Genomic DNA, 15,533 nt, shown 5'->3' with positions numbered 1-15,533 from the left:
ATGTGTATAAGACTAATATATAATAATATAGACGTTGACCGTGCCTGGGGTGGTTTTTACAGATCATGTTTATGAATATCCTAGAGAGTAAATCGTAGTTCGGGCCAATGTAAGGCGATTATTAATTAAAAAATGATAATTTATTTTTATATTTAAAAAGATGTAAAACGGAAATGTTTACCGCTAAAACGTTAATAAATTCATTTGTAAAATACTAAACTTGTATCTTACATTAAAAAACATTCAGAAACAAGGTGGAATTAGTGGTGGTCCTTTTAACGAAACGAGAAAGCAGTAACTCGCGACGATGCTATTATATACGTGTATTACAATCACGACAGAGCGAATCTGCTATCGTAATAGCTAGTGATGTGCGGAGACGCTGTTTTGTGAACTCGAGTCAACTCGAGTTGGTTTATACGGTATTCGTATCATGAGTCCAGTCCGCGATTCGAACCTAGTACTCGAATCGTAGTCCGAGACTCGAGTTCATCGGATTTGAATCCTGGACTCGAGTCTCGGATTCCAATCCTGGATTTAAGCCGGACTCCGGAATCTCGGACTTGGGTCAGGGCTTGAGTCTGGTGTACTCGAATCAAAATAAATTGGTAGCCGAGTATACGAGTCCAAAGAAGGAATCGCGTCGGACTCGAATCAAGGCGTACTCGGCACATCGCTAGTAATAGCTGAATTAAGTCGTCGGTACTCTGATTAATGTCAATTGTTAACTGGTATACGCTACTGTCAATAGGTCGAAAGAGTTTGCTGTATATCATTACAATATTAACGTTGTTTTCCGGATGGAATTATATTCTTTACTATTACGAGATTTAAGTACTGCGAATGTTATTATGAAAATCCAAATATTTCGGCGACATTGTAGACGCCTAAGTTCACGGGTACCAGCAAAATCACCAAAATATAAATATCGGTAAATCCCGTATCATTAAGAGTTGACAGTGACCGAGAAAATTTAACAAATTATATTAGTTCTATTTTGAGACATATTGTACAAAGATTCAAGATGGCGCTAGTATCAGAGACCGTTCAGTGGATACGTTAACCAGAACTAGATGCCTTTTATTGTTTGGTAGTTAGAGATGTTTTTTTTTTATTTCGTGCTCGGCGGTCAGAAAAAATATTTTGATGAATTTATGAGTAATATAGCTGCTAATGGGTGCATTAAGTTTCAACCTTTTTCCCTCATATGAGAAGACGTGTTTACCTTACAGTGTGATAAGCTGTACAGATACAGAACAGCTCAGTATAGCTCAGTTAAGATTACTTAGTAAACACACTATTCCAAATATGAGCAGTATTGGTCCTTTATAAAACTTTCCATCATTTCAAAGTCATTGTTTATAAGTGTAAACAAATTGCAAATGCACATATAAAATAAACAATTCAAAAAATTTAACGAGCATTCTGTTATATATCTAAATCGGCTATGCGCAATCAAACTATACCAAAAAATTACCTACGTCGCTTACTTAGGTTACAAAAAACTTTGCATGTTAATCAGAATAGGTACACGAGCGACCAAAAAAATCTAGGCTGCAGATACTACTCGTAACATTAAAATCGCAAATCGTTTAGTGCGATAACCTGATTACATAGATTGCTCCGTTATAAAGTGTAAACAGTAAAATTGCAGGTCCAACACGAATCGATTTATGGATGGTCAGTACTGCTTGCCTATCTAAAGATCACTGTACCGCATTGGTTAGAGATCACAGCCGCCGCCCTGCACGCCCCGTCACTCATACACTCATTGTTTGAAGCTAGATCTTTATGATTCATACCGCCATATTGCCAATTTCAGATAAGAATGCAGCAAATAGGGCGTTGCAAGCAAACAATCGTGTTTGAGGAGTTATGCCTTTGACATAATTTCCATTGCGAAACTCGGACTCTGAGATATGAGCAGATAATAAAACGGCGTAGCTAGATTGCCGATGTTATATTATGGTTGATAAAGTTAGTCCCTAGCTTCTTACAAGAAAATTTTATATACGAGGCATGCCTTTTAAGTTCTGTCGTTTCCATATTTCCCGGCAATTTTGAATTTTGAACTGTTCTATATTCGAATGTGTTTAAATTTTGAATCTCAAAACAGTTGAAAGTATTAGGATTTATGCTATTGTTTAGTCACAGCGTCGATTGGAATCTGTCAGATTACATACGAAAATGAATCTTTCTAAGAAAAATGTTCGTGCAATAATTTTCTACAACTTAATAATAATACTTTATCATTTCCTAAGCTGACGTCAAAAAATGGCACTGTCATAGTTTCAGTTGGTATTTGGTAAACCACGCTAAATAACATCAGCAACCACAATGACTAAGTTAGTTACGATTTCCGAGAACAATTTCCGTACCATAGAACATTTTAACCGAAAACAAACAAAAAATGACGTGCTATGTGCGTATTTTTTGTGTCTGCCGATATGGGCTAATCTACAGTACTGAATGCTAAACTATTGCAATTTAAATATCAGTACTAAAAAAACAACGACGGGTCATTCACACTCGTATGAAAAAAAAATTATACGACGATTTAGTTTTTTTGTGAAAGAGCGTACTCCACAGGTCTAGTGTGCTCCATATCGACGTGAGGATATATTTCAGGAAACCGATGGCATTCAAAAATTATTTTTGTATGTACAGTCTGGCCATAAATACTGTTACAATAAAAAATCAACAAAATATTACATTTGGATTTTGATTCTGTCATTTTTATGATTGTTCATTGTGTTTTCTCATTTTCACGCCAATACATTTGATTGCATTACACAAAGTAGGGTTGGAGCCAAACACCATTTTCAAAACTCTCCATACGCTAGGTATTAGTCAAATGTTTGTGTACCGGGCTATTGATAGGTATAATGAAACCTCCTCTGTTTGTGACAGGAAAAGATCTGGCCGTCCACGTGGTGTTCATACGAAAAAAGCGATCAATGCAGTAAAGGAAAGAATTCGAAGAAATCCTGTCCGAAAGCAAAAGATTTTATCTCGGGAGATGAAGATAGCACCTAGAACCATGTCGCGAATTTTAAAAGGAGACTTAGGACTTACGGCCTCTAAGAAACGCAATGGTAATTTCTTAACTGATAATTCAAAAAGGAATATGGTGGTAAAATCAAAACAACTACTTAAGCGGCAAGCAAAGGGAGGTCAAAGAAAAAGTTTGTTGACGGATGGGAAATTTTTTACAGTTGAGCAATATTTCAACAAACATAATGATTGTATTTATGCTAATAATTAGTCCTCGTAAGTCTCGGAGGTTTTTAGGCCGATTTTGCGTAATTGATGTCCCATACAAAATATGGTGGTGATCTGATGGTGATCTCTTCGATACGTGAGGAGAACTCACTGATTGCTAGTAAATAATTTAAGGCTGCTTGTGATATTGTGTTGCAAAGGTTTTTTGAAGAGAACACAGATTTAGGCCGTTTTAAAATAAGATTTAGAATTTGAAGAAATGAAGAGAATTTTGTGGTACGGTTTTCATACTTTTTATGACAAAAGTAATCTTCATTTATTTAATACTAGCGACCCGCCACGGCTTCGCATGGGTGCAATGCTTTTACTAAATATACTACAGAATGTCTTTATTTATAGTGTGAAACTAGCTTATAGCATGGTTATTAACATAATAACAACAACATTCAAATATGCATTAGATTAGATCAGAACTATATTTTTGGCTTCGGTATCGATTGTTAATCACACCCCAAGTATTCTTTAAAAAAAATATTCAATGTACAGTTTTGACTTTCCTACCATTTAATTATATGTATAGATTAATTAGTATAGCCTTTTTGCGTTTACTTTAAAAGTAATTTGCAATACCACTTATACATGTTTTGCTTGATTTTTTTGTGATATTGAGTTTGTTTTTCTTTTATTAGTCTTATTGTTTTATTTTATTACTTATCATTGGATCTCAGTGTTATAATAATTATTTTTGTTAAGGTATGAAAAAATATAGAATTTTTTAATGTTTAAATTGATTTTAATATATTTTGCATTTTTTATGAACGGGTATCGACCTGCATACCCACTGTGGCATTAGGAGAATTATGTTTTGACCCTTCTCCATTATAGAAATAATCGAGACTATTGAAAATCAAATATTTTCCGATAAATATGTTACTACCATACATATAAATACTTGATAATTCTACGTCTTGATAAGTCTACAAAATTAGAAAAATAAATAACTTTCGTATTACATTTAATGAAAATCGTAAGCAATTAAAATTCGTACGAGGAGGTAAGTTAAACAATCAAATATACGTTTAAATAAATGTTAACAGTGTCGTCTAGGAAAACAGTGGATGAATAATTCATTAAGAAATAACGACTGTGTGATTCATAATTTTAGTGCTTCCATACTAATTAATTAACGGGACGGGTTGAATGAATGTCAGTCACATTTAACGTACCTATCCGTTTGATTGGTTCCTCTGAATCGGAGCATAGTTTGATTCTGTTGACGACGATCACCAAAGTGAACTGCATTGTCGCAAACATCGACACTTGCACAAACACATAAATATCAATTCTATCACATTACCGAAGATTGAGAAATACATCGTTCGCAACGTGCAGCACACTGCACAGTCCGTTTAGAACTAAGCCGGATTTGCATAATTGGTGGTAAGTGTGTCAATTGCTAAGCCTACCAACAAACTAGTGAGGAAAAAAATATCAACAGTGACGCTCATCCGTACAATTATTAAGTTCAGCAAGTTAATTGTGAATGTGCGCCTCCCGCATCAATTGAGAGCGGCGCGCCGCGCCGGCGCAACGGGGGAACTTTCGAGGACGAATATAAACATAATACTTTAGCTTTTGCTATTCCTGGAAACTACAGCGTAGTTAGATTCGAATTCTGATGAAATCGACTTATCGGTTATATATTTTATTGGTATTTCATTTCTTTGTACATCACAATGTAAATTTATATTTCGCAGTTGTCTCAAATAGAACAATTATTTTGTGATAGTAGAAAATACAAATCACAAACATATATAATAAGCTATACAATTAATCAAAAAATAGACAAGTAACCCTATTATTTAAATTATATTTAGGATAAACCATGGGATAGGTATTTTCTTATTTATGAATTTATAAATAGAAAATATCAAAATACGCATATTCTATATCTATAAAAGGCATAATTTTTATACCTACTTCTTTCCCGACCACTATGTATAATAAACAGTTTAAAAGCTATTTCATCAAACGCGGTAGCGGCGCATCAAATGATAATCATCTAACGTTAATGTTCATAAGCAAATATTATTTTTGCCTCTATAAACAAAACAAGCGCACTATGTGCGAATGGAAATGTTTGTGCCAGCAAATAGATCGTAGACGCAGTAATATAGAATATTCTAAAAATATACGAGTCAAGATTCTCAGACGAGTGTGGATATGAGGTGATCGTTTTTTTTACTCGACAGTAAAGTTTACGGTTAAAATTCTAATGCATATTTAAGTTATCAACATTGTCATTCTAATTCGTAGAAAAGCAACTAAGAATATTTAATTAGTAAAAGCAATGAAATCAAATTATTTAATAAGAGTAGATATCGACACTTCTATTGATATAAGTACATACGTACATGTAAATACGAAGAATAATTATGTTATTACTAATTGACTAGAAGGTTTTGTTTATACCGATCGATCAGTAACGATGATCATACATAAAAGTTAATTAAAATTACAAACGCTCTATAATTTAGGTTCGTAATTTTATACTATCACTCATCGGATGAGCTCGTATGGGAAGTAAATGATGACCAATATATTAAAACATAAAGCCCCATTCATTTATTAAATTTAATAATCTAATAACGCAACAACCTTGCCTCTAACCTAAATGACCAGCCCTTTGCAATAATCAAATTAACATGTTAAATTGGTGTACCGTGGCCCGTGGGTGACTGAGTATAGGTATTGTGACATATTGTCACACTTTTCATTGACATGTAGAAACGTATATTTTATATTCTAATTTCATTTTATCGTGATTTAGTTTTTATGAAATTTTAAATTGTTTTTTGATTGCTTGAACAAATGCTTCGTAAAGAAAACTATTACACAACAGGTACAGGTATTATATAACAGGTAGATAGAACAGGTAAAAGACCTAGAGTCTGTTTCACCAGCTGCGGATAACGCTATTTGATAGATTACGGTATACAACAGATAAAAGTTTAGTCTTTTTTACTAACCAATTCAACTATATTTATGAGATATTTCTATTGGCTAATGTGAATCTAAAAGTTGTAGTTTATTCATTGAGAAGAAACAAGTCCTAATGGCCTGTTATATCTGCCGCTGTTAGTCTATTCGTAACTTAAATCAGACCCTAATGTAATTGTAGTTTTCATCATTTGTATCTAGAATTTTAGTTATGGAGAAACGTCAATGACATAGGGAGTCAAGAAATAGTAGAATATTAATTACTTAGTACAAACTTACATTTAATGAGGACCACCGAGTCGTGGGGCTCACACTGCACCTGGGTGGCGTTCATGGTCAGCAGCCCGCCGCTGCCGACCCCGCCACCCGCTCCGCTCGTCTCCCTACAAATAAAAAATATATTTCTTTTACTTACAATATTAATTTGATATAATAAACTGAAATTCTTGATAACCATTCTTAAAAAAAAAAAAGTTGCTTGAGAATATATATCAGTTATTTTACGAACATTTTGTTTGTGTGTACATACTGTTGTTTAACATATTCTTAGCAATATGACATATTGACATGTTCATGTGACTTGTTTAATGAAAAATACCCATTTATATTTCTATAATATAATTTGTGTGGCATATTTGTGCATTATAATTATATCACAAAGTTATTGCATATTTGTTTGTTTAGACAGAACATAGTTTTAATAAAGTTAATAAGTTCAAATGTAAGATGGATTGTAACATTCCATCATCTATGGACTTAAATTTTACATGGATATGCGAAAATAAATTTAGTATTAATTAGTTATTGGATACGACGAATTAATCAATAACTTTTGTTTTAAAAACACATATCTACTTAATAGTATTTCAGCATTTGTAAATTAAAATATGGTAAATATCCAATGCTCAGATGTGGTTTGAAATATTTATGAATAAATGTAAACTTTCATTCAAATGACATCATTTTCATTCATATGAGCTATACACGAGGAAAAAGGAAAAACAATATTATTAAAAAAAAAGTATGTAAGTAATCCAAATAAACCATGAATGTAAATTAAAAGAAAAATCATTCTTTCAAACTAAATCGTAAAAAAATTAGCTAAATCACATGATTTACCCAGAATTTTACATATATTAATTTAATTCTGTGCTTTCCAGTGAGTGATAAGTGATGGCATTATCAGAAATAAATAATAACTGTGGTTATGGAAATAATTTTTGTACAAAGTGATATAACTATTAATATGCCATATTAATTACAATTATATAAAATTAGTGTATATTTATATTTGTCTAGTTTTAGCCCTTATGTTGGTAATACATTACTAAATATTTAACACAATTTTTCGTGCTTTGGGATTTAAATGCAATTGTATTTAATTTCACATTTATTTTTCAGTAAATTTTTCGTAAATACTGAAGTAACTAGAGTTATATCTCTTTGAACCTATAACTTTTGTAAGTAATAAAATTCACAAATTATGTGAGAGAAAGAGGATAATCTTTTGTTTGAGGAACAGTGCATAAGATTTTATTTAGACAAAGAAAAGTATTGATGTAAAGTAATTTAATTGCACAAGTATCATTTATGAGATAATTGTAAGACTTAATAAATGTGAAGAAAGATATTTTACTCTACTAACTATAATGCTCCAATGAAATTTAAATTGGTAACCTGTGATGGCTATCCAATATCTGCAAAACTACTTAAGAAAACAAACCTTTCCAGCAAAGACGGTTAGATTCATTTTCTCACTTAAGACACAAAAACTACTTATGTGGACAAAAACTTTATAAATAAAACAAAATATTTTGCAAAGAACAATTTAACATGTTAATTACTTTATTAGTTTGAAAAAATAAGTAGTTTGTCTGTCTCACAATGTGAATATCATCATCATCATGAAATGGGTTCTAATAACACATGAGTAGTTTGTCTGTCTCACAATGTGAATATCATCATCATCATGAAATGGGTTCTAATAACACATGAAACTAAATATAACTATGGCATCAAAACACCTTTATAGAAACAATTGAAAGTCATTTACTTTGGCTACCAAAGTCCATTCAGTTTTGGTTACAATTTTACATCTTTATTTGACAATCTACAAGTAATATTTTTTTGAGACATTAGTTTTCAAGAATATTTACTTACCGAAAACATCGAAATAACTTTCCTTTATTTAGATGTTATTCTTTTATAAGAGCGAAGTGTAAAATATAAGTGTGCATAACTCTGGGTCTCTTTTATCATACTTCTTCTATAATTAAGTCTTCCAAGCAAGTACTTAAATGATTATTATGATAAAAATAAGAACTTTAGTTAGCACTAGGCTTTACATGTTTACTTAAGGATATAGTTTTAAGGATGTTCCCAAAAATTGTATTAAAATTTACTACAACAATTTTTTTATAACAATCCCCTCAAATACATTTCAAGATAAAACACAAAAAAAGTATTTAACTTTATTTTTATTTATTTAGATATTGTCAACCATTGTTCCACACAAAGAGCATAATGGTTTGCAATTAAAATATAAATATATCAATAAAAAGATGTTAATTTCTGTGAAATCTTACCAATACTAGCTGACTCCGCAAACGTTATTTTGCCATATATGTTATTAATCCCCTTAATTCCTCTCCCTCCTTATAATTTAGGGGTTTGAAAAAGACGTTGGCCGATTCTCACACCTACACGATATACACAAAAAAAAATTCATAAAAATCGGTTCAGCCAATTTGGAGGAGTATTATATTAATAATAATAATAATAATTTAATTTAGACATACATTTCCATATTTTTGTTAGTTACATTTTTTTTCCCAAACTATGTTAGTTTTAACAATTGTGACAAAACAAATTATATCAAATCAAAATCCAATCAAACAACACTAAAATCAAAATTAATATACTAAAATTCAATCAAACCCAATATTAAAATCATCACCAAATTCAATACCAAAATTCAATCAATATTACAATAATTAAAAATAAAAACAAAATCAATACTAAAATTAAATCAAAACTGGAATTAAAATCAATAAAGAAACAAAATCAATATTAAAATTAAAACAAAGTTAAAATTAAAACTAAAATCAAAATTCATTCAATTGAAAGCTAAAAAATAATGACATTCAATTTAAATTAAAATTAAAAAATTACTATTTATTAAATTATCCCAAATTATCATCTTATTCAATATAAATTCAAAATTAAAAACAAAATCAAAAATCAAGACAAATCAAAAATCTAAATCGAAATTGAAATCAAAATTAAAATTAAATGTTTGTTACAATAATTCTTAACAACTATGTTAGTTAAATAAAAAAAAAAAAAAAATAGAATAAAAGCTATCAAAATTTATTTATTTAGCTTCCTATATTTTCATTATAACTAATATTGTGACGTGCGAATTATATATATATAAGATTTTATATTTTATATATATGGTATTTCCAACTAGTAAAATATATTTTAATATACCTTTATTAATGTTAACAAAAAACCTTCAGCTTTTCATAATTGTGCAAAACATACAGTTTTATAGAATAAATTGAGAGCATCATATCTAATATATAAAATTCTCGTGTTGCAGTGTTTTTGTAGTTAAACTCCTCCGAAACGGCTTGACCGATTCTCATGAAATTTTGTGTGCATATTGGGTAAGTCTGAGAATCGAACAACATCTATTTTTCATACCGCTAAGTTACAAGGGAGGGGGGGGGGGGCAATTAAAGGGTTAATAATTTTTATGGCAAAACAACGTTTGCTGGGTCAGCTAGTATTCTAATAAAACCCTTAATCTACCGATTAAAATATTTTTAATATAATTTTTACATTTTTCAATATGTAGGTTGTGTAAGATAAATTTAATAATTTTATAATGTAATTCTAATATTGTGTTATCTTTACATTTATTTCAAAAGATTTTCTGTAACTTTTTTTATTTTTTAATTTTGATCTTACAAATTGCGGTTATCTAATTGTAATTCACAATGGACTTCTCATGTTTTGGTTTTAATATAGTTAAATAAATGAATAAATGAATATAAACTATGTATATGAGAGAATTTATCAATTAATATAAAAAAAGCACATCAACTACTTTGTCTGTAAAAAATTAAATATGTAAATAGTAAATTATATAACAAAATGATATTATTTATTATTCTTACATCAATTTTACTGTTCATCAATGCTAAAATATTGACTTCAAAATAGAACAAGAGCAATATATGCGGTAAATGGGTCAAGGTAAGATGTTTGTTTTACTACCATAATCCACGGGAATCACTCGAGTATAAAATGATACTTCATTATTATATGGCTACTGTAACATGATTTAAAGCTGTTTAAATTATAAAGATAAAATTTATATATACATGTATTAAAAAAGCAGCACAATCTTTTGCATAATTCAATTATGTTACAGTAAGATTAAAAGCCTGGTTGTTAAATTTTGTTACATTTGTATACTTACTTAATAATGAACATTTGCCAATGAACAATAGTTTTTTATGAATGACACTATTGTAATTATAAATTATGTCTTTGTTATAACTATTATTGTACCAGTAAGTTTTTATTGTTAGATAAAACAAGCCCGATACTTTAATTGAGGGACTTAAATGTAATTTAGGGAAAAGACGATAGTGGAGTTAAAAATGTTCTAAATAACATGTATAAACTTCAAGTTTAGTCATTTTTTTTAAATATTTGTTTTGACAGAAATCCTTTTTTTTATTATGCAGGAATAAACAAAGGATTAACTTTTTTATACATGAAATACATAGATTTATATACTTGGCCATTGAATGATTTGACATTTGACACCGGCAAAGCTTGGACGTCGGTCAACATCGTTTACACAATTTTTAGGTCAAAGTACGATGAACTTGAGAGCGCTTTACTTACCGTAGAATGCTTATTGCCGGCACTTGCTTCCCTATGGAATGCGTGCAGGCAGGGCCCGCATTCGCTAGGAAAGCATTACCCACTGTTTTATGCACGTTTGGAAAGTTTCCTCCACGGAAACCGGCCACGACAACAATCACTGATCACACTGCTGGGTTCACAGGCGTGTAACCTGACAGGAACGTACAAAAATAGCACCACTCTTGTTTTATTCACTGTTACAGACAAAAGGCACTGGTATCCAAGTAACAACTCCGAATAGCGACACTGGCTTGTAACGTCCAATTCGGTATGTTTTCAGATAGTTTATTACACAATCGCATCTATAGCTTTTTTTTCACACGCGCATGCACAGAAACTTGTTTTTGTTGCTTGATGAACGAAAAAAAATGAGTATGAAGCGTCAATCTCACTACGACAACCGAAATACACAAGTAAGCAAGACAAACGCGCAGCTGGCTAGCCGTCGCCTCTCGCTCGGTCGCGGTCTGCGGGTGTGTTGCGGGGTACGGGCGGGTGGAGGGGCGCGCTCCTACCGCCCCCCTACCTTCCTGCTTCGTCTCGCAAGTCATTTTCATTATTACGTTACGTTCATTTCATTTTATTTTAAAAGCTACATGCATCCGCTATTCTACTGCAACAAACTTCTGTACTGATGGGCTATTTTTTGTAAAAATAATTGCATTGCGATAATTTATTGCGATATTAGTTAACTACACATCAACTTTTTAAAATATCCGTGCTTTTTAGTTACTTATTGTATGAATGTACATAAAATACATTTAAGATTTTGAATAAAATGAATTCTAAATAATTATCTTAGTTTATTATTAAATGAGTTTTCATCATTTCATATTTTCATTCAATAAAAAGCGCACAAATTTTCATATATTTTTTTTATTATTATTAGTAAGTCCTAATGTAAAATATAAAAAAAATATATTACGTAGGTACCTATTGTAATTTTAAATACTGCTAAATATTTGAAAAGTTTTCAGTAAATATATAATTTTTTTATCAATTGTTTATATTTATTTGCCCAGCGAGAGACTTGTGCATGCTTTTACACTATTTGATTTGCGACTGAAACTGTATACTTAACACATTCCATAATAAAAACGATATTTTCACACGACACACTTTCGTTCAATTTTCGAGAAAGTAATCCATCATTGACGATCTATCAAGGAGTTCGTAAGGTTTCTCCGCATCTTGCCGAGGGAGCTCGGACAACCCCTGTAATTACGCGCACTTTGCCGGCAGATGAGTAAATGCTTAAAATTCTCGGTTGCAGGGAAAGTGAAGTGTTAATGCGACAACTTGATCATAGTGTATCGGTTATAGAAAATTACGAACCGGGAAGAAATGTGAACTTTGTACTCAACATCTATTAAGTTTATAATTAAGCATTGAATGGTAATTACGCGTTGTGTTGTTTGTCCTTTTAGTATTGGATGTTCGTATTAACTTTGTCTAAACTCAGAATTAGAAAGTCAACGACATCTGCTTGTGTTTTTGTTTAGAACAGGCTACCTTTACTCTACCCGATGTTACCTACCGAACGGAAATGGGGTGCGGCTGGGCGCGTCCTTGAGAGAGCGAATTGAACCGAAAATATCTATTGAATTATTATTTTTTGTTTATTTTTGTCTATTGTACCATAATGTGTGTTAACCTGTGCTGCAGGCAAACTATCTATTATAACGTAGTCTATGTTTTGAAAGTGTAAAAATGTAACAAATTTAATTGATTTCGGTTTAGAATTGATCGTATAGATGTTCAAATTTACAACATAATTATAAAAGGGTTATCCTTTGGTAAAAAATGTTTAACCGTTTGTAGTATAGTAACTCAAATATAAGCGGATATCCTTTCTATTTATGTCCAAGGTTAATGCAAATTAAGCACCCTGCTGCATAGTTTTAACTCGTAATATTTCGTCATATTATCATCGTTATTTGTGGCTATAAGTTGCGACTAAAGATGAATAAATTATGAAATGATATTCATATAACGCTTTAGCCTGTAATATCCCACTGTTGGGCATAGGCCTCTTTCCCCATGTAGGAGAAGGATCAGAGCTTAATCCACCATGCTGCTCCAATGTGGGTTGGCGGATATATTCTCTACTATGAATAACGATCGTTATCAGGTGTACATGATAACAACCGGAACCGACAGCTTAACGTGCTTTCCAAGGCACGGTGGGGAGACTCACAAGGACTAACAACCAGATCAGAAATAAATATTTGTAGAAACACAAATATCCGCTCCGATTGGGAATCGAACCCGCGACCGTCGGTGTTTTAGGCGCCGCCGACACGGGACACGCACCATTACATCAGAGCGGTCGTCATAAAGCTTAATTTTATTCATAGTGAGCAACAAAATCAACTTGAATTAAAAATATACTTTATAAGTTATACTTATATATATACTAGCTGACTCGGCAAATGTTGTCTTGCTGGCTAAACGCTATTTAAAAATAGGGGTTGGTGGTAGAAGGGTGAAAATTTAGGGTTGTATGTATTTTTCAATAAAGAATAATAAATAATTTATTTAAAAAAAAAATATGGGTGGACTAACCTTAATTTAGGGGGATGAAAAATAGATGTTGTTCGATTCTCAGACCTACCCGATATGCACACAAAATTTCATGAGAATCGGTCAAGCCATTTCGGAGGAGTTTAACTACAAACACCGCGACACGAGAATTGTATATACATATTAGATTACGTTGTGTTTATACTAATCTTTCATTTTTGTCATAAGTATTTTGACTTAAGCCTCTAATTGTAGCAATTAAAAAAACGTTTTATTATTTTGTAATGTAAAAATATAGGTATAATTTTACATAATGAAATTTATTCATAACTTACATTAAAATAGTAATCGAGATTAAAACTCTAGTCTGCGAATATGCTTAAACGCCTCTTTTCAATCGCCTATTTCAATGAAAACATTATTGTTTCTAATTAATTTACATTCGTTATCATATAACATTGTTTCTACTTCTTTAAAGAAAGTAATAAAATGTGTTCGTAGACAACATCCCTTTAAAATAAATTAGTTTGATGTTATGGTCAGATATTTATTTACATTTCTAGGTACTTATTAATGTAAGTAAAAGTGAACAGATATATTTATAGGCTACTGTGTAGGTAAGTCAGAACTCACATGCCTAGCGCGCTTTACTTAAATTATCGCGTCGCCCCGTCGACTTCCGTCTATTCACTTCACTACTTGTTGCCGCCCTTAACGAAAATATTGAAGTCGTTTTTAAGATTGACAACAAGATTTGTATACAATTAATCGCCAGTCATAACTAATTATTACCGTAATTAAAAAATGTAAAATAGTGGTACAATATGTAAAATTTTGTATATCACATATACATATTATCGTGTTTTTGAGGCATGTCAGAATTTTCCTTAGTAATTTCATAAGCTTTTTAATTAATCGTAATGAATCATTAAAAAAAAATACAATCCAATTGAAAACCTCCTTCTTTTTAACCCCCGACCCAAAAACACCTGTTATAAAATTTGACATGTCTGTCTGTCTGTCTGTCTGTCCGTCCGTCCGTCCGTCCGTCCGTCCGTCCGTCCGTCCGTCCGTCCGTCCGTCCGTCCGTCCGTCCGTCCGTCCGTCCGTCCGTCCGTCCGTCCGTCCGTCTGTCTGTCTGTCTGTCAGTCTGTCTGTCTGTGGCTCCGTAGCTCGCGAAAGGATGAAGCGATTTGAATTTAGTTTTTTTTTTTTTGTATGAAAGGTGAGTTACGGGCAAGTGTTTTTAGATATGTTTGATGAAAATCGGTTGAGTCGTTTACAGGCTATGGGGGGTGAAAGTGGGGAAGAATAACCGAATGTCTGCAAATATAATCTAGTGGGGTCTCAAATGAAAGCGCATCACGTGCACATTACAAAATAATGTGTTCAATGAAAATCGGTTGAGCCCTGAAAAACACTAGGGGTAAAAGTAGGGAAAATACACAATATCTGCTGATGGAAATCCGAATGTCAGTGAATGTGTCCTATTAACAACTTAACAAAATCTACATTACAATAAGTGTACCTATAAAAAGTATAATTAAAAATCAAATTAAAAATTGAAAAAAAAACCCCGACACAATAACCTGAGTTGCCTTTAAAAAGTAAGAAATAATAATTAAAGAAACTCAATCTTAAAGTACCTAAGTATGTACGAGTATTAATAATTCAAAAAAAAAAAAATACATCGCGTTGGGGGACCGCTCCAAACCTAACAATTCAATGACAAATAGTCTAAACTAACCTAACTTAACTAAGCAACATATATGAATTTAAAAATAAAATTAAGAAAAGAAAACTTTTATAAAATTAATTCAAAATATTGCGTTTCGGATACGACC

The sequence above is a fragment of the Melitaea cinxia genome, chromosome 9, assembly GCF_905220565.1.
Source record: "Melitaea cinxia chromosome 9, ilMelCinx1.1, whole genome shotgun sequence".
NCBI lineage: Eukaryota > Metazoa > Arthropoda > Insecta > Lepidoptera > Nymphalidae > Melitaea > Melitaea cinxia.
This window is presented reverse-complemented; position numbering follows the sequence as displayed.